A 23,363-nucleotide genomic window follows, 5' to 3' on the forward strand; every position below is an offset into this window, starting at 1 on the left:
TACTAAACTGCTGAGAGTGACCTCTGAACTCCCACACCTGCGCCCACGTGTGATGTATTAGTGTAGGAGCAAAAGAAAATTCACCTGTGTTTTAAAAAATATATACATTTCCTGAATATTTGTTAATGAACAATTTCATCTGATGGAGGAAGTTTAAACTCTGAACTTGTGGAATTAACACTTTGCGACTAAATACAATAGTCGGATTGTCCAACTGATTCTTTAATTGGTTTAAGTGAAGTGGTTGGAATTGCTTCCTGTAACCACTGCAACTGAAAAGGATTAAATATATAATCATATAGAATTAAGTGCTTGGACTGAGTATATTTGTAAACATCTTGCATTTTATTTCACTTCAAATGCCATCAGATGAAATTGTTCATTAACAAATGTTTAAGGGATGTATTAATTTTTTTTTAAACCACTCGTGAATTTCTTTTGCCTGGACAGTAATATATCGCAGGTGGGCGCTTCAGAGAATGGGCAGGTGTGGGAGTTCAGAGGCCACTCTCAGCAGTTTAATACGGTTTTGTCTGATGCAAAGACACATCCCTGTAGCGATAAATGAAGATTTGTTTTGAATGAGGTAGCTGCTTTGCTGCACCACTATTTTCTAATTTAAGATAAGGAAGTGCATTTTATTTCACTTCAAACTTTTGAGGCCAATAAAGCAAATGATTCACAGCCACGACAATGATGCGTATCGTTAGAAATGTGTGTGGTGGAGCTGGGAGGTATTTATGGGATTGCTTGTTTCTATGGTAACACGTGCTTATATCAGTTGTCAGGAAGCACACTGTCTGCCATTTTAGCAGTTACCTTAATAATAGGGACCATTTACCAGTGAAATAAAAACCAGATTCAGGTCAAATGGATCCAAAAGGGTAACTGAAATCAAATGTAAATGCTTTAAACAAATGAAATCATATGTGCTTTAGGCTGCCTCTTCAATATCTGATAATCATGTATCATAAAAACATCCCCGACTCGTAAGCTCTTAAATTTCACTTGAACTAAACCACAAACATGTGCCACAGTGTGTTTTTCACCCTGACAATACATCTTCCTGAGCGCGCACCGTCTCGACTGCTGGCTGACCGTTGCTGTTGTGATGGCCTCATGTGCAAGTGTTGCCACGGACACTGAAATTACACAGTGGGATTATTAGTGTGCAAATAAAAACATAAGAAATAGGAGCAGGAGTAGGCCACTCGGCCCCTCGAGCCTGCTCTGCCATTCAATACGATCATGGCTGATCATCTACCTCAACTCCACCTTCCCACACTATCCCAATATCCCCCCTTAGTATCCACATTGCTCTGGAATTCATCTCAACATCATTTTATTTGAGGTGTTGATCTATTGAAAATGAATGGAGGAATTTCAGACAAATGTGCTAAGTGTTTGTGTACTAGTAACCCATAGTGTAATCTCAGGGCCATAGTGCTTTGTGACACAATGATGGGTTTCAATGTATATTTCATCATTCTGTTGCAGTGTTCTTTCCCCACAGGTAGCAAATTTTTCCTCTGATTTCCTCCTCCCAATGTTGTCTCTTGCGTTTATTTAGTGCCTTTCACGACTTCAGGACATCCCAAAGAGCTTTACAGCCAATGAAGTACTCTTGAGACATAGTCACTGTTGTATTGTAGGAAACTCAGCAGCCAATTTGTGCAAGGTCCCACAAACAGCAACAAAATAAATGACCAGATCACCTGTTTAAGGTGTAGGTTGAGGGATAAATGTTGGCCAGAACACTGAGAGAACTCCCCTGCTCTTCTTTGAATAGTGCTGTGGGATCCTTTACTTCCACCTAAGAGGTCAGATGGAGCATGCCTTCAGTACTGCACTAGATTTTGTGCTCAAGTCTCTGGAGTGGGGCTTGAATCCACAACCTTCTGACTCAGAGGCAAGAGTGCTACCAACTGAGCCACAGCACCACCAGCCATCCTGTACCTCATCCATAGAAACATAGAAGATAGGAGCAGGAGTAGGCCATTCAGCCCCTCGAGCCTGCTCCGCCATTCAATGAGATCATGGCTGATCATCCAAACTCAGTACCCTGTCCCTGCCTTCTCCCCATATCCCTTGATCCCTTTAGCCTTAAGAAATATATCTAACTCCTTCTTGAATATATTTAATGAATTGGCCTCAACTGCCTTCTGTGGTAGAGAATTCCACAGGTTCACCACTCTCTGGGTGAAGAAATTCCTCCTCATCTCTGTCCTAAATGGCTTACCCCTTATCCTTAGACTGTGACCCCTGGTTCTGGACTCCCCGACCATCGGGAACATCCTTCCTGCATCTAGTCCTGTTAGAATTTTATAAGTTTCAATGAGATCCCCTCATTCTTCTAAACTCCAGCGAGTATAAGCCCAACCGACCCAATCTCTCCTCATACGTCATTCCAGGCATTCCAGGTATCAGTCTGGTGAATCTTCGCTGCACTCCCTCCATGGCAAGAACATCCTTCCTCAGATAAGGTGATCAAAACTGCACACAATACTCAAGGTGTGGTCTCACCAAGGCCCTGTACAACTGCAGCAAGACATCCTTGTTCCTGTACTCGAACCCTCTCGCTACGAAGGCCAACATACCATTTGCCTTCTTAACAGTTGGTGATTCTTTGTGTACGAGCCTTGACACTGAGTTGTGGAAGGCTAAACACCCATCACACGTCAGCCTGACTCTGTCTTTACGCAATTGCGCACTTTCCAGTACTGGTGAATGAATAGCGAGTTGGACTGTCCACCTTGGCTGTCTTTTCTCCTCCCTCAGCTTGGGTTGCTGAGCTGAATTGTGACAGCCCTGTTGCTGCCACCCCCCAGCGAACAAACCTGAGACATTCTGTGTGTGTGTGTGTGTGTGTGTGTGTGTGTCTCAGTTCCGCTCCAAGCAATCCAGTTACTCACTAAGCCATAGATCGAGCACCAATATTTTTCACAAAGACAGCATCTTCTTCAAATCACAGCCACTCGATTTGGATTCCTTTTATTTTTCAATTCCCATTTAGCGATTTTATTCAGAATTTGCAGCCATGCAATGCTGTATTAGTGTGCGCTTGATCTCACACTTAAAGAAAGCAACCTCATAGATGTGGCATGTTGAAAAATAAACCTATCTGGTGAAGCTGTTAGCCACCCATGGAGGCTAAGCATCATTCCCAACAGTTATCTGATAAACAGGATTTAAGTTGCTCAATGCTTACCTGCTGATTGGGCCCCAAAGGAAAAGAAAGTAGCCACAGTGTATAGATGCCTACCTAAAAGCAAATAGCAAAAGCTCATTATTAGATTTACAGTTCACTGAGCTAAGACTATATCACATCTGAAGCAGTCTGAATTGATCACAGTTTATAATTCTGTTCACATGGTCTCGAAGAAAAGCACTTTGTGATCACAATTTGAAAGAATTACTGTGCTTTCACTGGTCAGATATAATACATACCATATTGTATTAAAACATCAATAAATGAACTGAGAGTCCGGTTGTGCGACTGTGGATTAGATCAGCCCAACTTTTAGCTGAACCTGTCTAAATCAATAAAGTCAATTATAATTTAGTTGCAGACTATTTTACTTTCAGCATCCTCTGCGTATGGTTATCCATAAGATTTGTGTCTACACTTGATGGTGCAGTTGCTGGTTATCTCAAAGAGAAAGCTCACTTGTCTGCCCTAACTTTAATCTTAATGATCCCGGTAAAAATAATCTTCTTCTGCTATACCATTTTCTTCAACCATTGCAACCAGCATCAGGGTTTATCCTTGCCAGGTCTATTTGATCCTCTATGCTCTGGACACCAATAGGATGTCTGGTCCTGAGGTATTCCTCCTCAAGAGGTGTACTTATGAACTTGCTTCTGTCCTATACCATGTAAAATGAAACCAACATGGTTTAATGGTGATGTCCAGGCACAGATTAAACTAAAGCAGAAGTATTTTTTATTAGATTTAAATAAAATAGCTCTCCAGAGAACAGGGGTGGGTATAGGGTCAGTTGAGGGTAACAACATTTTCTATCAGGTCACACAAAAGATCAATGGGAAAGGGGATTGGTGTGACAGTAATAGCAAGGCTTTTTTAAGCTATGTTAGGAGCCAGGGACAGATCAAAGACTGCAGAAGGCCTTTGAGAGACTCTGCAGATTCCCAAGATGTGGAGGAGGTGCTGAATGGTTACCACCTGCTGAGCCGGATGATATTCACCACAGACTACTTAAGGAAATGTGGGCTCTATTATTCCAGCTGTTGGCTCACAGATTGACCAGTTTGTAGCAGTCAGGGAATGTTCCTATGGGTTGAAACAGAGGCCCATGTAGTACCTTGATTTAAAAAGGGAGCAAGTCATGATCTGTGAATTATAGGTCAGTTAGTTTCACATCAGTTCCAGGAAAGTTTCTAGAAGGAATTATTAGAGGTGTGCTGTAAGATCATTTGGAATGTGCAATGGTTATTAGGGAATCCCAACAGAGTTTTTGGGGGAAATGGAGGTCCTGTCTCACCAACTTGGTCACATTTTTTGAAAAGGTCGTAAAGTTGGTTGACCATCGTAGCCCGGTAGATATTATGCGCCTGGATTTCCAAAAAGCCTTCAATAAAGTGCCATACAAAACGCTATTAAATAAAAGTCTGGCGGCCAAATTGGAAGCTGGATTTCAAATTGGTTATTTTCACATAGGCAGAGGATGATTATTAAAGGTAGAGGTTCTGATTGGGGTTTAGTCACTCATGGAGTTCCTAAGGATCCATGCTAGGACCATTATTCTTCACCATCTTTATCAATGATTTGGATGAAAGCATCAGTAGTAAGATCATAAGTTTGTTGATGCATAAAGTTGCGTGCAGGAGTTTGGACTTCAGACAAAATAATTAGCATACAGGCTGATTTAGATATACAGGAAACTTTGTATTATCCGGAGGTTAACTGTCTGGAATGCTCGAGCCACCGGCAAAAATCAGGAGCCATTTCGTTAGGTTTTTTTTTTTTCGTTGCTTTTTTTTCACCAGTCAGGCTCTGCAAGGTCTCGCTGAAGCTGTTGCTAAGCTACAGAGATGCTTGCAAGGTACTGCCGACTGTTTAGAAGTAAGCAACAGGGTTTGTTGCCAGATATGGGCAGCACGGTGGCATAGTGGTTAGCACTGTTGCCTCACAGCGCCAGGGACCCGGGTTCAAATCCGGCCTCGGGTGACTGTCTGTGTGGAGTTTGCACATTCTCCCCGTGTTTGCGTGGGTTTCCGCCGGGTGCTCCGGTTTCCTCCCACAGTCCAAAGATGTGCGGGTTAGGTTGATTGGCTATGATAAATTGACCCTTAGTGTTAGGGGGATTAAATACGTGGGGTTACGGGGATAGGGTGGGATATGTGTTGGTGTAGGGGTTACGGGGATTGGGTGGGATATGTGTCGGTGCAGGCTCGATGGGCCGAAATGGCCTCTATCTGCACTGTGGGGTTTCTGTGTGATTCTGTGATACGGAGCTCAAAATCTCCGTATGTTTCAACATTAGCGCTGGTTTGTCCGGCAGTTTTGATGGGACGGCAACAGCTCGGTCCCGTCGGTGCCGGATAGCACAAAGTTTCCTGTACTGGCTTGGGTGTGGCATCTGCCCTTCAATGTTGATGAATACATTTTGATGCATTTGGGTCATGGTAATTCCAGGTGTGTGTATACCAAGCAGGGTTAACTGCTTAAGGCTGTGGAGCAGGAGAGAGCCCTGCCGGTTGTTGTTCATGAAAAGCTGAAAGTCCATGACCAGTATCACGAGGCTGTAGAGAAGGTGAATAGGGTATTAGGATGTAGAGCCAAATGGCCTACTCCTGCTCCTATTTCTTATGTTCTTATGATCTTAAGTTTCAACAGTGAAATATAATACTTACACTTTGTAAGACACTGGTATGACCCCATCTTGAATAATGTGCCCAGTCTTGGTCACCTCACATGGTGGGGGATATTGAGGTCCTGGAGAAGGACCAGAGGAGGACCACCAGATAGATACCAAGTATTAGGGCACTTAGTTCTCAGGATAGGCTCAGGGAACTGGTGAAATGTAGACTTTGAGAAGGAATATGATTGAAATCTTTAAAATGATACAGAAAATAGATTTTGTTTCGGTGGTTAGGTTGTTTGAGCAGAATCGGGCAGGTAGGATTAAGGACTCCGGTTAGAGCTATCAGGAACTATTTATTTTCCCAGAGAATTATTGACCTCTTGGACAGATTACCAGAATGTGCAATGAGTACAGATTCACTACACACCTTCAAAAGGGAACAGACAAGTTTATGTGAAGAGAAGACAGCTGAAGTTATATAAGTAGGCTGGGCTTGCAGTGATTAGTGTTACCCGTTACCGCAGTCTCCTGGAGCTTGGGGTCAAAGAGTCATTTTCCAAATTGTTTCCTAAATTGGCCTACGATTTTTTCTGTTTTTTTTTCCTCTTTCAGAGGACCAGGGAATGGGCTGATGGTGACCATAGGTTGCACCGTGTCAGGATTGGGACAGGCTGAATGGATTAATGATCTGTTCTTGTCCCTCTATTTTGTAAATTACAAAAGTGACTACACTCCAAAAGTACTTCACTGGCTGTAAAGCACTTTGAGATGTCCGGTGGTCGTGAAAGGCGCTATATAAATGTAAGTCTTTCTTTTTCTTTTCTATTTTGTATATTCATATCTCTTCAATCTCTCTTACTCCCAGTCCACCTTCCATTCTCTTTGGAAATTCACTTGTGTCGGCCCCCCCGCTATCCTTAAGAATGTTAACCCCTCTTAACCTTCGCGCACCCATCCTATTGTTCTAATATTTGCACTTTCTAAATATATGGAAGCCGATGTCAACTTTGAAATTATTTATCACCTGTAACGTTCTGGTTTTGTCTGTGATCAGCAGCATGATTTTGACATTCTTTTTTTCTTCTTTCTAACTAGAGCATCATATGACATTGTTTCCTATGTTACTCATCTCTGGGACATTTTGCTGAACCATCTATCACTGCCTTTAACAGGAACTGGCACTGTGCACTCAAACAAATAGCCATCATTTGACATAACAAAGATATGCTCATGATTTTCTAGTTTTCTCTCAAATTGCTTTATCTGACTCATGCTCTGACTATTTTCACATTAATTCAAATTCAGAACCCTGTATCTCTCTCTGTTTTATTCTTCCTCTCTAATAATGGACTAGCATATAGACTGCTCCCTTTATCCTTTCATCACTCAACCTTTTGTCCTTCTTCATCTTCTCACATATTCAGTTCCATTACCTCCTGTGATAGTGGATTGGCGGTTAGGATCAGATCAGCCATGATCTTATTGAATGGCGGAGCAGGCTCGAGGGGCCGATTGGCCTACTCCTGCTCCTATTTCTTATGTTCTTATGTTCTTATAAATTGATCCATCTCCTCTGCTATTAAAACAGTCTTCAAGAATAAGAACATAAGGACATAAGAAATAGGAGCAGGAGTAGGCCATTTGGCCCTTCATGCGTGCTCCACCATTCAATAAGATCATGGCTGATCTTCTACCTCATCTCCACTTTCCTGCACTATCCTCATATCCCTTGATTCCCTTAATATTCAAAAATCTATCGACCTCTGTCTTGAATATACTCAACGACTGAGCCTCCACAGCCCTCTGGGGTAGAGAATTCCAAAGATTCACCACCCTCTGAGTGAAGAAATTTCTCCTCATCTCAGTCCTAAATGGCCGACCCCTTATTCTAAGACTGTGACCCCTGGTTCTGGATTCCCCAGCCAGGGGAAACATCTACCCCGTCAAGTCCTGTAAGAATTTTGTATGTTTCAATGAGATCACCTCTCATTCTTCTAAACTCTAGAGAATATACTCAATCTCTCCTTATAGGACAATCCCCCCCATCCCAGGAACCAGCCTGGAGAAACGTCGTTGCACTCCCGCTATGTCAAGTATATCCTTCCTTAGGTAAGGAGACCAAAACTGTACACAAAACTCAGGTGTGGTTTCACCAGGGCCCTATATAATTGCAGTAAGACTTCTTTACTCTTATACTCAAATCCTCTTGTAATAAAGGCCAATATACCATTTGCTTTCCTAATTGCTTCCTATACCTGCATGTTAACTTTCAGTGATTCGTTTACAAGGACACCCAGGTCCCTCTGAACACCAACATTTCCCAATCTCTCACCATTTAAAAAATACTCTGCTTTTCTACTTTCCCTACCAAAGTGGATAACTTCACATTTCTCCACATTATATTCCATTTGCCATGTTCTTGCCCGCTCACTTAGCCTATCTATATCCCCTTGAAGCCTCCTTGCATCCTCCTTACAAGTTACATTCCCACCCAGCTTTGTATCATCAGCAAACTTGGATGTATTACATTTGGTCCCCTCATCCAAATCATCGATGTAGATTGTGAATAGCTGAGGCCCAAGCACTGATCCTTGCGGTACCCCCCCTTGCCAACCCGAAAATGACCCGTTTATTCCTACTCTCTGGTTTCTGTCCGTTAACCAATCCACAATCCATGCTGTTATATTACCCCCCAATCCCATGAGCTCTAATTTTGTTTAATAACCTCTTGTGTGGTACCTTATCGAATGCCTTCTGAAAATTCAAATACACAACATCCACTGGATCCCCCTTATCTATTCTGCTAGTTACAATCTCAAAAAACTCTAACAGGTTTGTCAAACACGATTTCCCTTTCATAAATCCGTGTTGACTCTGCCCAATCCTATTATTATTTTCTAAGTGCCCTGTTACCACATCCTTAATAATAGATTCTAGCATTTTCCCTACAACTGATGTCAGGCTAACTGGTCTGTACTTCCCCATTTTCTCTCTCCCTCCTTTCTTAAATAGTGGGGTTACATTTGCCACCTTCCAATCTGCGGGAACCGTTCTAGAATCTATGGAATTTTGGGAAATGACAACCAATGCATCCACTATCTCTATAGCCACCTCTTTGAAAACCCTAGGATGTAGGCCATCAGGTCCAGGGGATTTATCGGCTTTCAGTCCCAATAATTTCTCCAGTACTTTTTTTTTACTAATACTAATTTCTTTCAGTTCCTCATTCTTGCTAGAGCCTTGGTTCTCCACTATTTCCGGGAAGTTTTTTGCATCTTCTTCCGTGAAGACAGACACAAAGTACAGGTATTTGTTTAATTTCTCTGCCATTTCCTTATTCCCCGTTATAATTTCTCCTGTCGCAGCCTGTAAGGGACCCACATTTACTTTTGCTAATCTTTTCCTTTTTAAAAATCAAATCAAATCAACTTTTATTGTCATTGTTAGTGCACAAGTGCAGTACAACGAAATGTAGGCTTGCAGCTCCCGAGAGTGTACATTTAGATTAAGACATTTAAACATTCAACATACATTTGGCTTGTAATACATTAACATAAACATAACCATAATAAAGTGCATTGGCAGATGTGCAGGCTTTAGAGTTTATTTGTGGAGTTCAGTAGGATGACAGCCCTGGGAAAGAAGCTGTTCCTAAATCTGGTCGTACAGGTGCGAATGCATCTGTAGCGTCTCCCAGATGGCAGGAGGGCGAACAGAATGTGGCTGGGGTGGGTAGGGTCTTTGATGATGGACCGTGACCTCCGTAGACAGCGTTTCTGGTATATGTGCTCTATGGTCGGTAGCCAGGTGCCGGTAATGCGTTGGGCAGTTTTGACTACCCGCTGCAGGGCTTTCCGGTCATAGTAGCTACAGCTGCCATACCATACTGTGATACAGTTTGTCAGGATGCTCTCTATTGTGCAGCGGTAAAAGTTAGAGAGGATCAGGGGTGACAGGCTACATCCCTTCAGCCTCCTTAGGAAATATAGGCGCTGCTGGGCCTTCTTCACCAGAGAGGAGGTATTGAGGGACCAGGAGAGGTCTTCCGTGATGTGGACTCCGAGGAACTTAAAGCTGTCCACCCTTTCCACCACAGCCCCATTGATGTGGATGGGGGTGTGACTTCCGCCTTTAGACTTCCTGAAGTCCACAATGATTTCTTTGGTTTTCTTGATGTTAAGGGCCAGGTTGTTATCGGCGCACCACTTCACGAGATGCTGGACCTCCTCCCTGTAGGCTGACTCATCGTTGCTGGTGATCTGGCCTACTACCGTGGTATCATCCGCAAACTTGATGATGGTGTTCGAACCATGAACAGCCACACAGTCGTGGGTGAAGAGGGAGTAGAGGAGGGGGCTCAGCACACATCCTTGTGGGGCCCCCGTGTTCAGGGTCGGGGGGGGGGTGGGGGGAGGTGTGGTTACCTAATTTGACCAACTGGGGTCTGTTTGTTAGGAAGTCCAGGGTCCAGTTGCAGAGGGAAGTGTTCAGGCCAAGAGTTTGGAGTTTGGTGGCCAGCTTGTTGGGGACGATAGTGTTGAATGTTGAGCTGTAGTCTATGAACAGCATTCTGATGTAGGTCTCCTTACCATCTAAGTGATTCAGTGCCGAGTGTAGAGCAGTTGTGATTGCATCCTCCGTTGATCTGTTTGCACGATAGGCAAACTGGTGTTGGTCAAGAGAGGCGGGAACACTGGCTTTGATGTGAGCCAGGACCAGTCTCTCGAAACACTTCATTATGATGGGTGTGAGTGCGACAGGTCGATAGTCGTTCAGGCACGTCACAGCCGTTTGTTTTGGCACAGGAATAATGGTAGCGGTCTTGAAGCATGGAGGGACTACTGCCTGGGCCAATGACAGATTGAAGATGGCGGTGAAGACATCAGCCAGCTGAGCAGCACATTCCTTGAGTACCCGTCCAGGGATGCTATCCGGTCCAGCAGCCTTACGTGTGTTCACTCCGCGTAGAACACCCCTTACGTCGGAGGTCGACAGTGTGAGCACCTGGTCTTCCGGGGGTGGCAAGGCTTTGGTAGCCGGCTCCCTGTTGTAGCGAGCGTAGAAGTTGTTAAGCTCCTCCGGAAGAGAGGCTTCGCTAACCGGGGGGCTGGTGTTTTTGCCCTTGTAGTCAGTGATGGACTGGATGCCTTGCCACATGCGCCGGGGGTCCGAGTTGTTGCGGAAGTGATCCTCTATCCGCAGTGTCTGTTTCCTTTTGGCAGTCCTGATCCCCTTTTTTAGGTTGGCCCTAGCTGCACTGTAAGCCGCCGCATCGCCAGATTTAAATGCTGCGTCGCGTGCTTTCAACAGTGAGCGGACCTCTCCGTTCATCCAGGGTTTCTGGTTGGGGTTTCTGGTTACATAGCTATAGAAGCTTTTACAGTCTGTTTTTATGTCTCTCGCTAGTTTACTTTCATATTCTATTTTCTCTTCCTTTATCAATTTCTTGGTCCTCCTTTGCTGAATTCTAAAATCCTCCCAATCCTCAGGCTTACTACGCTTTTTGGCAACATTATAAGCCTCTTCCTTTGATCTAATATTATGTTTAACTTCTCTTGTTCACCACGGTTGGATCCCTTTTCTTGTGGGGTTTTTGTGCCTTAAAGGAATGTATATTTGTTGTAAATTATGTATTAAGTCTTTAAATGCTAGCCATTGCTTGTCTACTGTCATACCTTTTAATGTAGTTTCCCAATCTACCTTAGTCAACTCGGCCCTCATACCTACGTATGTTGCTTTGTTTAGATTTAAGGCCTTAGTTTCAGATTGAACTAAATCACTTTCAAACTCAATCTAACATTCTATCATATTATGGTCACTCTTCCCTAAAGGCCCCTTTATTACAAGGTTATTAATTAACCCTTTCTCATTGCACAATACTAGATCTAAAATAGCCTGTTCGCTAGATGGTTCCTCAACATACTGATCTAGAAAACTATCTTGCATACATTTCATGGATTCGTCCTCCACACTATTACAGGTTGCGCGTCAAAAATCCAGAGTTCTGGAATCCGGAATGTTCCAGAATCCGGACTCCGGGACGATTGGTGGCAGGGTCCTCCGGAATCCGTAAAATGTTCCGGAATCCGAACTCCGGATTTTGGACGCTCAACCTGTACTTCAAAAAGCCATTAACTTTTATTGTCTATTTTTGAAAAATCCTATGAAAAATGCGAGTGATGCAATAAAACTTTGGTGTTGTGTTTTATCTTCCTTAATCTGCACAGCTCCACTAAATGTTTCCGTCAGGCTGCGGCCACAGCACCACTCCGCCCTGGTTGCCTAGTGTGGGCCATCAGATGCTCTGCAGAGCTCGCAGTGTCCCTCCCCTTTAACAGAAGGGGAGGGGGTGGAGAAATGCGTCAGCGATACGCGAAGCGGCCCAGGTCCGTGTTTCTGATGTCCAAAGTCCAGAAATGCCCGAGCCCAGGTTGCGATATTTCCAGACTTCGGACATCAGAAACAGAGAGGCAGCGGACCTGCGAGGGATCACCAGAGGCGGCGGAGCTACTTAAAGAGCAGCCCGAGGCAGCGAGGCCCAGAGCCCCGAGACCGGAGAGGCAGAGGACCTGCGAGGGATCACCAGAGGCCCGACCAATCCAGGTTCCGGGAGAGAGGTAAAAAGTAATCCAAGTGTGACATCAGCAGGAATCAGGTAAGTGATTGGTTGGTGAGTATTTCTCTCTTTTTTAAACTTTAACTCTGTTTTATAGTTTCTAAGGTCTCTCTGGTGTAGCGGGGACTGTTGGTAAACTATTTAACTGTAGTGTAATTAGTGCGATTGATTGATTTAATTTAAACTCAATTAATTAAAGCGTATGTCATGGTAGGACAGCCCGGCCCCGTGATCTGTTCCTCCTACGAGATGTGGGAACTCAGGGACACTTCCTGTGTCCCTGACAACTACATGTGCAGGAAGTGCACCCAGCTGCAGCTACTGACAGACCGCATTGCGGCACTGGAGCTGCGATTGGATGCATACTGGAGCATTCATGGTGCTCGGGACATCGTGAATAGCACATTTACGGAGTTGGACACACCGCAGGTAGAGGTTGGACAGGAAGAAAGGGAACGGGTGACCAACAGGCAGAGTACTAGGCGCAGGCAGGTAGTGCAGGGGTCCCCTGTGGCCATCCCCCTCTCCAACAGATATACCACTTTGAGTACTGTTGGGGGGGGATGGCTTATCAGAGGAAGGCAGCAGCAGCCAACTTCCTGGCACCAGGGGTGGCTCTGCTGCACAGAATGGGAGGAAAAAGAGTGGTAGAGCTATAGTAATAGGGGATTCAATTGTAAGGGGAATAGATAGGCGTTTCTGCGGCCGCAAACGAGACTCCAGGATGGTGTGTTGCCTCCCTGGTGCAAGGGTCAAGGATGTCTCCGAGCGGCTGCAGAACATCTTGGAAGGGGAGGGTGAACAGCCAGTTGTCATGGTGCATATAGGCACCAACGATATAGGTAAAAAGCGGGATGAGGTCCTAAAAGCAGAATATAGGTAGTTAGGAGGTAAATTAAAAAACAGGACCTCAAAGGTAGTAATCTCAGGATTGCTACCAGTGCCACGTGCTAGTCAGAGTAGAAATAGAAGGATACTTCAGATGAATACGTGGCTACAGGAATGGTGCCAGGGGGAGGGATTCAAGTTCCTGGGACATTGGAACCAGTTCTGGGGGAGGTGGGACCAGTTCAAACCGGACGGTCTGCACCTGGGCAGGGCTGGAACCGATGTCCTAGGGGGAGTGTTTGCTAGTGCTGTGGGGGAGGGTTCAAACTAAAATGGAAGGGGGTTGGGAACCTGAGCAGGGAGACAGAGGAAAGGGAAACAAGGATAAAAGCAAAAGATAGGAAGGAGAAAAACAAAAGTGGCAGTCAGAGAAATCAACGGTTTAAATCAAACGTGGCCACAGTAAATAATAATTCTAATAGGTCTAAGAGCGTTAAAAAAACAAGCCTGAAGGCTTTGTGTCTTAATGCGAGGAGCATTTGTAATAAGGTGGATGAATTGGCTGCGCAAATAGAGGTAAACGAATATGATTTGGTTGGGATTACGGAAACGTGGCTCAAGGACGGCCAAGACTGGGAACTCAACATCCAGGGGTATTCGATATTCAGCAAAGATAGGCAAAAAGGAAAGGGAGGAGGGGTAGCATTACTGGTTAAAGAAGGGATTAACACAATTGTAATGAAGGATATTAGCTCTGATGAGGTGGAATCTGTATGGGTAGAATTGAGAAATACTAAGGGGAAAAAAAACATTAGTTGGAGTGGTATATAGACCTCCAAACAGTAAGGCGGAGGTTGGGGATGGCATTAAAAGGGAAATTAAAGAAGCGTGCAATAAGGGCACAGCAGTCATCATGGGTGACTTTAATCTACATATAGATTAGGCTAACCAAATTAGTAACAATACTGTGGAGGAGGAATTCCTGGAGTGTTTATGGGATGGTTTCCTGGACCAATATGTCGAGGAACCAACCAGAGATCAGGCCATCTTAGACTGGGTATTATGTAACGAGAAAGGATTAATTAGCAATCTTGTTGTACGAGGCCCCTTGGGTCGGAGCGATCATAATATGATCGAATTCTTCATTAAGATGGAGAATGAAGTAGTTGACTCAGAAACTAGGGTCCTCAATTCAAATAAAGGAATCTACGATGGTCTGAGGAGCGAGTTGGGTAGGATTGATTGGGGAATGGCACTCAAAGGGTTGACGGTGGATAGGCAATGGCAAACATTCAAAGACCGAATGGATGAACTACAGAAGTTGTTCATCCCAGTTTGGCATAAAAATAAAACAAAAAAGGTGACTCAACCATGGCTAACAAGGGAAATTAGGGATAGCATAAGATCCAAGGAGAGGACGTACAAATTGGCCAGAAAAAGCAATAATCCTGAGGATTGGGAGCAGTTTAGGATTCAACAAAGTAGGACAAAGCGATTAATTAAGAAAGGGAAAATAGAATATGAGAGTAAGCTAGCAGGGAACATAAAAACTGACTGTAAAAGCTTTTATAGATATGTAAAGAGAAAAAGATTGGTGAAGTCAAGCGTAGGTCCCTTGCAGTCAGAATCGGGGGAATTTATAATGGGCAGCAAAGAAATGGCAGACCAACTAAATACATATTTTGGTTCTGTCTTCACAAAGGAGGACACACATAACCTCCCAGAAATACCGCAGAACATAGGGTCTGATGAAAGGGTGGAACTGAAAATCATCAGTATTTGTAGGGAAATGGTGTTAGGAAAATTGATGGGACTGAAGGCCAATAAATCCCCAGGGCCTGATAATCTACATCCCAGGGTACTTAAGGAAGTGGCCCTAGAAATAGTAGATGCATTGCTGGTCATCTTCCAGAACTCGATAGACTCTGGAACAGTACCCATGGATTGGAGGGTAGCTAATGTTACCCAACTATTCAAAAAAGGTGGCAGAGAAAAAGCGGGGAATTATAGACCGGTAAGCTTGACATCAGTAGTGGGGAAAATGCTAGAGTCTATTATAAAAGATGTAATAGCAGAGCACTTGGAAAGCAGTGACAGGATCGGACAAAGTCAACATGGATTTACAAAAGGTAAATCATGCTTGACTAATCTACTGGAATTTTTTGAGGATGTAACTGGTAAAATAGATAAGGGAGAACCAGTGGATGTGGTGTATTTTGACTTTCAGAAGGCTTTCGATAAGGTCCTGCATAAGAGGTTAGCGTGCAAAATTAAGGCACATGGGATTGGGGGCAAGGTATTGACTTGGATAGAGAACTGGTTGGTGGACAGAAAGCAAAGAGTTGGAATAAACAGGTCGTTTTCCGAGTGGCAGGCAGTGACTAGTGGGGTACCGCAAGGATCGGTCCTAGGACCCCAGCTGTTCACAATATATATGAATGATCTGGACGAGGGAATTGGATGTAATATCTCCAAATTTGCAGACGACACAAAGCTGGGTGGGAGGGTATGCTGTGAGGAGGATGTCATGAAACTCCAGTACGATTTGGACAGGTTGGGTGATTGGGCAGAAACATGGCAAATGCACTATAATGTGGATAAATGTGAGGTTATCCACTTTGGTGGCAAAAACAGGAAGGCAGATTATTATTTGAATGGCAATAGATTGGGAGAAGGGGAAGTGCAAAGAGACTTGGGTGTTCTTGTGCACCAGTCGCTGAAGGTAAGCATGCAGGTGCAGCAGGCGGTTAAGAAGGCAAATGGTATGTTGGCCTTCGTAGCAAGAGGGTTCGAGTACAAGAACAAGGATGTCTTGCTGCAGTTGTACAGGGCCTTGGTGAGACCGCACCTTGAGTATTGTGTGCAGTTTTGGTCACCTTACCTGAGGAAGGACGTTCTTGCCATGGAGGGAGTGCAGCGAAGATTCACCAGGCTGATACCTGGGATGGCAGGAATGACGTACGTGGAGAGAGTGTGTCAATTGGGCTTATACTCACTGGAGTTTAGAAGATTGAGAGGGGATCTCATCGAAACCTATAAAATTTTGTCAGGTCTGGACAGACTAGATGCAGAAAGGATATTTCTGATGGCCGGGGAGTCCAGAACCAGGGGTGATAGTCTAAGGATAAGGGGTAAGCCATTTAGGACCGAAATGAGGAGGAATTTCTTCACCCAGAGAGTGGTGAACATGTGGAATTCTCTGCCACAGAGAGCGGTGGAGGCCAGTTCATTAAATATATTCAAGAAAGAGTTGGATATATTTCTTGAGGCTAAAGGGATTAAGGGATATGGGGAGAAGGCAGGGACAGGGTACTGAATTTGCACGATCAGCCATGATCTCATTGAATGGCGGAGCAGGCTCGAAGGGCCGAATGGCCTACTCCTGCTCCTATCTTCTATGTTTCTATGTAACACATTCTGAAGTCCGGAAAAACACGAAAACCGGCTCAGCCTTGGTCCCGAGGTTGCCAGATTCAGGACGCTCAACCTGTACTGCAAATTTGGTTTGCCCAGTCTATATATAGATTAAAGTCCCCCATGATTACTGTATTACCCATGTTACATGCACCTCTAATTTCCTGATTTTTACTCTGCCCTACATTACAACTACTGTTTGGGGGCCTGTAAACAACTCTCACCAATGTTTTCTGCCCCTTGCTGTTTGAGCTCCACCCAAACTGATTCTACTTCTTGATTCTCGGAGCTAGGATCCTTTCTCTCTACTGTCTTTATCCCATCCTTTATTATCAGGGCTACCCCTCCTCCTTTTCCATTTTGCCTAACTCTTCTAAAAGTTATGTATCCTGGAATATTTAGTTCCCAACCTTGGCCACTTTGCAACCATGTCTCCGTTATGGCTATTAGATCAAACCTGTTCATTTCTATCTGCGCTATTAATTCATCTATTTTGTTGCGAATGCTTTGCGCATTCAGATATAATGCCTTTAGCTTTGACATACAGGAAACTTTGTTATATCTGGCACCGACGGGACCGAGCTGTTGCCGATCTATCAAAACTGCCGGACATACCAGCGTTAATGTTGAAGCATACGGAGGTTTTCATCTCCGTATCTGACAACAAACACTGTTGCTTAACAACAGCTTCAAACAGTCGGCCCGTACCTTGGAAGCATCTCTGTAGCTTAGCAACAGCTTCAGAGAGACTTTCCAGAGCCTGACTGTTGGAAAAAAAGCCACGAGAAGAAAAAATACCTAACAAAACGGCTCCTGATTTCTGCCGGTAGATCGAGGTTTCCGGACATACAACCTCCAGATAAACCAGTCTCCTGTATCTATTTTCCCTGATGTCAACTTAGTCACTGATGCCTTATTACCTTTGTTCCTCTCTCTGTCCCTTCCTGACCCACTCTGCTTATTTTTACCCAAATCTCTACTCTGCTCTAGAGCCTTGACATTACTCTCGCTGCTTTTAAATTTATTCTTTCCTGAATCCTCCCACTCCCCCATCATTGGTTAAAGCCCTGCCTACTGCCCTTGTTATTCGGTTCTCCAGGACATTGGTCCCAACCCGGTTTAAGTGGAGCCCGTCCCAACGGAACAGCTCCCTCTTTCCCCAGTACTGGTGCCAGTACCCTATGAACTGAAACCCCTTCTTCCCACATCACCTTTGAGCCATGCATTTAAACCTCTAATCTGTTTGTCCCTATGCCAATTTGCACGTAGCTCAGGTAACAATCCAGAGATTATTACCTTTGAGGTTGTGCTTTTTAATTTGGATCCTAGCTCCTCAAACTTCCTCAGCAGAACCTCATTCCTAGTTCTACCTATGTTGTTGGTTTCTATGTGGACCACGACAACTGGATCCTTCCCCTCCCACTCCAAGTTCTTCTCCAGCTGTGAGGAGATATCTTTAACCCTGGCACCGGGCAGGCTACACAACCTTCGGAACTCTCGGTTGCAGCTGCAGAGAACAGTATCTATCCCCCGGACTATACTATCCCCTACCACAACTACATTCCCTTTCACTCCCCCCCACTTGAATGGCCTCCTGCACCATGGTGCCATGGTCAGCTTGCTCATCCATCCTGCAGGCTTTTCCCTCATCCACACAGGCAGCAAGAACCTCATACCTGTTGGACAAGGGCAAAGGCTGAGGCTCCTCCAGCACTGCACCTGGGGTCCCCTTACCTGCCTGAGTTGCAGTCACACTCAATTCAATTCAATTCAAATCGCTTTATTGGCATGACAAGTTACATCTTATGTTGCCAAAGCATCGAAAAACATTCATGTTTGTGCACAAAAATACAGATCTATCCATACAGTGTATAAACAGATATATCCCTGAGTGACTCTCCTGTCCCTGACCACAAACCAGACCTGTACCACTACCTAACCTGAGGGGTGTGACTGCCTCCTGGATCAAAGTGTCCAGGTAACTCTCCCCCTCCCTGATGCCCCGCAATGTCTGTACCTCAGACTCCAGCTCAAAAACTCTGAGCTGAAGTTCCTCAAGATGCAGGCACTTACTGCAAACGTGGTTGTCCGGGATCACAATGCTCTCCACAAACTCCCACATGCTGCAATTGAGGCAGACCACCTACATTGTCATCCCTATATGACCTTGATTTATTTAATGAAATTGAATTAAATTTGTAATTAGGTAACTTAGTTTACAGTGTAGTTTCTTGAATAATTAGTTGATCTAGATTAAGTTAAGGGTACTGAAATTAAATATCTACCTGTAACACAAAGCACTGCAAGTAGTGTAGGCAAAAAGCCACAACTCCTTCCCCCTCTTCTCCAAATTCCCAACTAAAACACTGTTCAAGTCCACTCCGTTTAATCCCGCTCTGTGCAGAATATCAGTCAACAATTTATAACTTTCTAAAAAGCCCAATCCTTGAATACGGATTATTTATCTTGGGAGACACTTATAGCCACTTTCTCACACTTTTGAACAGGATACAAGAAACAGATTAACTTCCAGCCCCTCTCTCTCTATCGAACATTTTTACAACTCTTCTACTCTCTCCCCTCTCTCTCTGTATTTTATTGATACTGCTATGGCAAGTGCTCCTCTGAACTTTGCCGCCTTATAACCTTCTAAGCTACAAATATGATATCCTACAGACTCCCTGTTGTGTTGAAGTCAAAGCTCATCACATATTCTTCTTCACTACATCCTTCTTTCCCAGAATCTCAAAACTGGGCAGCACTTTACCGTCCTCAATTTTTCCCTCCGCCTTCAATCTAAAACAAAAACCTGACCTCACATAATCACTACTTCTTGATTTACCTCATCTTTTCTTTAACTATTTGCAACCTTGGTAATAATCAACACTATGAGCCTTTGCTCTGCACCTTAGCTTCTCAAATTGGCCCGTAATTTGCGGTCAGTGGCAAAACAAAGGCGCTGACCACTGACCCCGAAGAAATCTGCCCGCAGAGATCTTGCGATCTCTGTGGCGAGAAGTTTGCCTTTTTCGACGTTCAATTGATTTCAGCGCTGTGAATAGGGGGTTCCTATGGCAATACTGCAGTGACACCAACAAGTTGCCTAAGCAGCCAATCACATTGAAGAATTCTCACAGACAGCAAACCAGGAAATGAAAAACAGCTTTTATCTGGACTTTTTAAAAATGTCACAGAGAGCAAAATAAAGATGGGGACTTTCACATGGGGATAAAGTAGAAGCTGAAATATCATGAATAAACATTAAAAAAATGTAAAGTTTAAATATTTAATTTTTAAAAATCATAATCGAGAAAGTTGATACTCCACAGATATAAAAATTAGTTTTTCAGGGTCAGAACATTTGTTTAGCAGTCAATACGCTGTTAAAACCCCAGTTATGCCTATTGCAACAAGGCTTAACATTTAATGGGGTATTTAACAGCGCGATTATTGTGGAAAAGCCCAAGTTTTCATCAGTTTCACTGATCTCACTGATTACCGGCTATGGGAGGGGGGCGGGGGTGGGGAGGGGGATGGCGAGAGGGGGTGGGGGGTTTCCACAGCGCAGTCAGTGTCGGAGCAGCGAATAACTGACCGCAACTTCTGGATTTCCACGTTTAGATGCGCATGTGCTAAATCCTGAAGTTGCAGCCTGTTTCAGAGGTGTAATGTCAGTGTTCGCTGTCATTACCCACCGCAAATTCCGGACCATTACACATATATATCAAAACCAGCTTTATTCGATATTGAAACTGAAATGAAATATTCTGGCTATTACTGACTGCCTTATTTCAGTGTGAACTTTTTCCAAATGTCTTAATATTTTTACAAATCAATCGATGCTGCTCTTGGGCCCCTTTAAGAGTTCCCACTAGTCTCGCATACAAACAGCCCATTTTATTAACAAGGATAGTAAAAAAAAACAATGATTTAAATAACTGCTGTATGACGGACTGATTCATGTGCTCAACCAGTATCAGGGCATGTGTAGGAGTCAGCTACGCTAAGATTTCCAATTGAAAAAAATCTACTTGGGATTCATTTATGTATGATCTTGTACACAAGCAATGATCAGAGCCTTGCATTTCATGGTCTCCACTAGAGGGCAGCTTTTGCATCAACAGCAATCTGATCAGTTTGTTAACAGCACAAAGCTCTGCTTTGTAAGGAAAAAAGATACAAATTTCTTCCAAGAATCCACAGAACGTTAACAAGCCAAGCCCAAGTCTGGACAGATATAGCGGTGGGATTGTGTTTTGAGGGTAGAAATTAGCGTCCGCAATATTAGTGGACTATGCTTAAGACATTCTGATGACATGCCACTATTTTAAATTGTTTAACATTTCCTTTAAAATAATGGACAGGGGAATACCATCTGACCACATTAAACATTCTTCTTCGATTAGTGCCATGGTGTGATGTTTGAGGGCTGATACTAACTTTCAGGAAACAGGTGGAAGTGGATTGGCCGCCCATTACACAGTCCACCCAATTTTGCTTTCTGTCTGTTTTACATCATTAAAATAAGCCGTTTAGTGTCCAGTTTAGAAATTTCCAGCCAGTCCACTCTACAAGTAGGACTATCCCATCCAACCAAATGTGGGGCAGCCCTAAAGAAACTCCCAAATCACATTTTCTCATGTTTCTGTAAATACTGTTGCTGTAGGAGGAGACTGAGCTGAAGGCGTAGCTACTCATTTCTAAAGAGGAGGAATCTGGAATACGGGTTTAGGTTTGAAAATTGGACAAAGATGAAGCACTTTTGTCTATGATGGGATGATGATCCAGACTAATGATCCAGAGACGTGAGTTCAAATCCCACCATGGCTGCTGGGGAATTTAAATTCAGTTAATTCAGATGCATCTGTCCATGGAATAAAAAGCTAGTATCAGTAATGGTAACCGTGAAACTATCGGATTGTCGTAAAAACCCATCTGGGTCACGAATGTCCTTTAGGGAAGGAAATCTGCCGTCCTTACCTGGTCTGGCCTATATGTGACTTCAGACCCACAGCAATGTGGTTGATTCTTAACTGCCCTCTGAAATGGCCTAGCAAGCCACTCAGTTGTAACAAACCACTAAAAAACACAATAATAAGAATGAAACCAGACGGACCGCCCGGCATCAACCTCGGCACCGGCTACGGACAGGGCAATGGCACACCCAGCCCAATCAACACAGGAAAGTCCTCCTCACCAACATCTGGGGATTTGTGCCAAAATTGGGAGAGCTGTCCCACAGATGAGTCAAGCAACAGCCTGACATAGTCATATTCACGGAATCATAACTTTCAGGCAAAGACCCAAGCTCCTCCATCACTATCCCTGGCAGGACAGACCAGGGGTGGCGACACAGTGGTATACAGTCAGGAAGGAGTGGCCGTGGGAGTCCTCAACATTGACTCCGGACCACATAAAGTCTCATGGCTTCAGGTCAAGCATGGGCAAGGAAACCTCCTGCTGATTACCACCTACCACCCTCCCTCAGCTGATGAATCAGTACTCCTCCATGTTGGAAGAAGCACTGAGAGTAGCAAGGGCACAGAATGTACTCTGGGTGGGGGACTTCAATGTCCATCACCAAGAGTGGCTCGGTAGCACCACTACTGACCGAGATGACTGAGTCCTGAAGGACATAACTGCCAGTCTGGGCCTGCGGCAGGTGGAGAGAGAACCAACACGAGGGAAAAACCTACTTGACCTCATCCTCGCCAATCTAGCTGTCGCAGATGCATCTGTCCATGACAGTATTGGTAGCAGTGACCACCGCACAGTCATTATGGAGACGAACTCTCATCTTCATACTGAGAACACCCTTCATCGTGTTGTATGGCAATACCACCGTGCTAATTGGGATCGATTCAGAACAGATCTAGCAGCTCAAAACTGGGCATCCATGAGGCGCTGTGGGCCATCAGCAGCAGCAGAATTGTATTCCACCACGATCTGTAACCTCATGGCCCGACATATCTCTCACTCTACCATTACCATCAAGCCAGGGGACCAACCCTGGTCCAATAAGGAGTGTAGAAGAGCATGCCAGGAGCAGCACTAGGCATACCTAAAAATGAGGTGCCAACCTGGGGATGCTGCAACACAGGACTACACGCATGCTAAAAAGCAGAAGCAGCATGCTATAGACAGGGATAAGCAATCCCACAATCAACGGATCAGATCAAAGCTCTGCAGTCCTGCCACATCCAGTCGTGAATGGTGGTGGACCATTAAATAACTAACAGGAGGAGGAGGCTCCATGAATATTCCCATCCTCAATGATGGTAGAGCCCAGCACATGAGTGCAAATGACAAGGTTGAAGCGTTTGCAACCATCTTCAGCCAGAAGTGCCGAGTGGATGATCCATATTGGCCTACTCCTGAGGTCCCCACCATCACAGAAGCCAGTCTTCACCCAATTCGATTCACTCCACATGATATCAAGAAATGGCTAAGTGCACTGGATACAGCAGAGGCCCCGACAATATCCCGGCTGTCGTGCTGAAGACTTGTGCTCCAGAACTAGCCGCGCCTCTAGCCCATCTGTTCCAGTACAGCTACAACACTGGCATCTATCCAACAATGTGGAAAACTGCCCAGGTATGTCCTGTTCACAAAAAGCAGGACAAATCCAATCTGGCCAATTACCACCCCATCAGTCTACTCTCAATCATCAGCAAAGTGAT

The 23,363-nt window shown here is 44.4% G+C and overlaps 1 protein-coding gene across 3 annotated transcripts in view; it reads right to left on the minus strand.

Annotated features, from left to right (window-relative positions):
• The window catches only part of tncb (tenascin Cb), a 496,701-nt gene that overhangs the window by 302,742 nt on the left and 170,596 nt on the right, over nt 1-23,363 (minus strand). Inside the window, exon 2 of one of the 3 annotated variants that reach the window (XM_085965815.1) lies at nt 3,209-3,262. The exons of the other annotated variants lie outside the window; for them this stretch is intronic. The gene's annotated coding sequence lies outside the window, so the exon portion shown is untranslated. The remainder of the gene's footprint in view (nt 1-3,208; nt 3,263-23,363) is intronic. 3 annotated transcript variants of the gene reach the window in all.

The sequence above is a fragment of the Somniosus microcephalus genome, chromosome 23, assembly GCF_052327205.1.
Source record: "Somniosus microcephalus isolate GS21.2 chromosome 23, FLI_Smic_1.0, whole genome shotgun sequence".
NCBI lineage: Eukaryota > Metazoa > Chordata > Chondrichthyes > Squaliformes > Somniosidae > Somniosus > Somniosus microcephalus.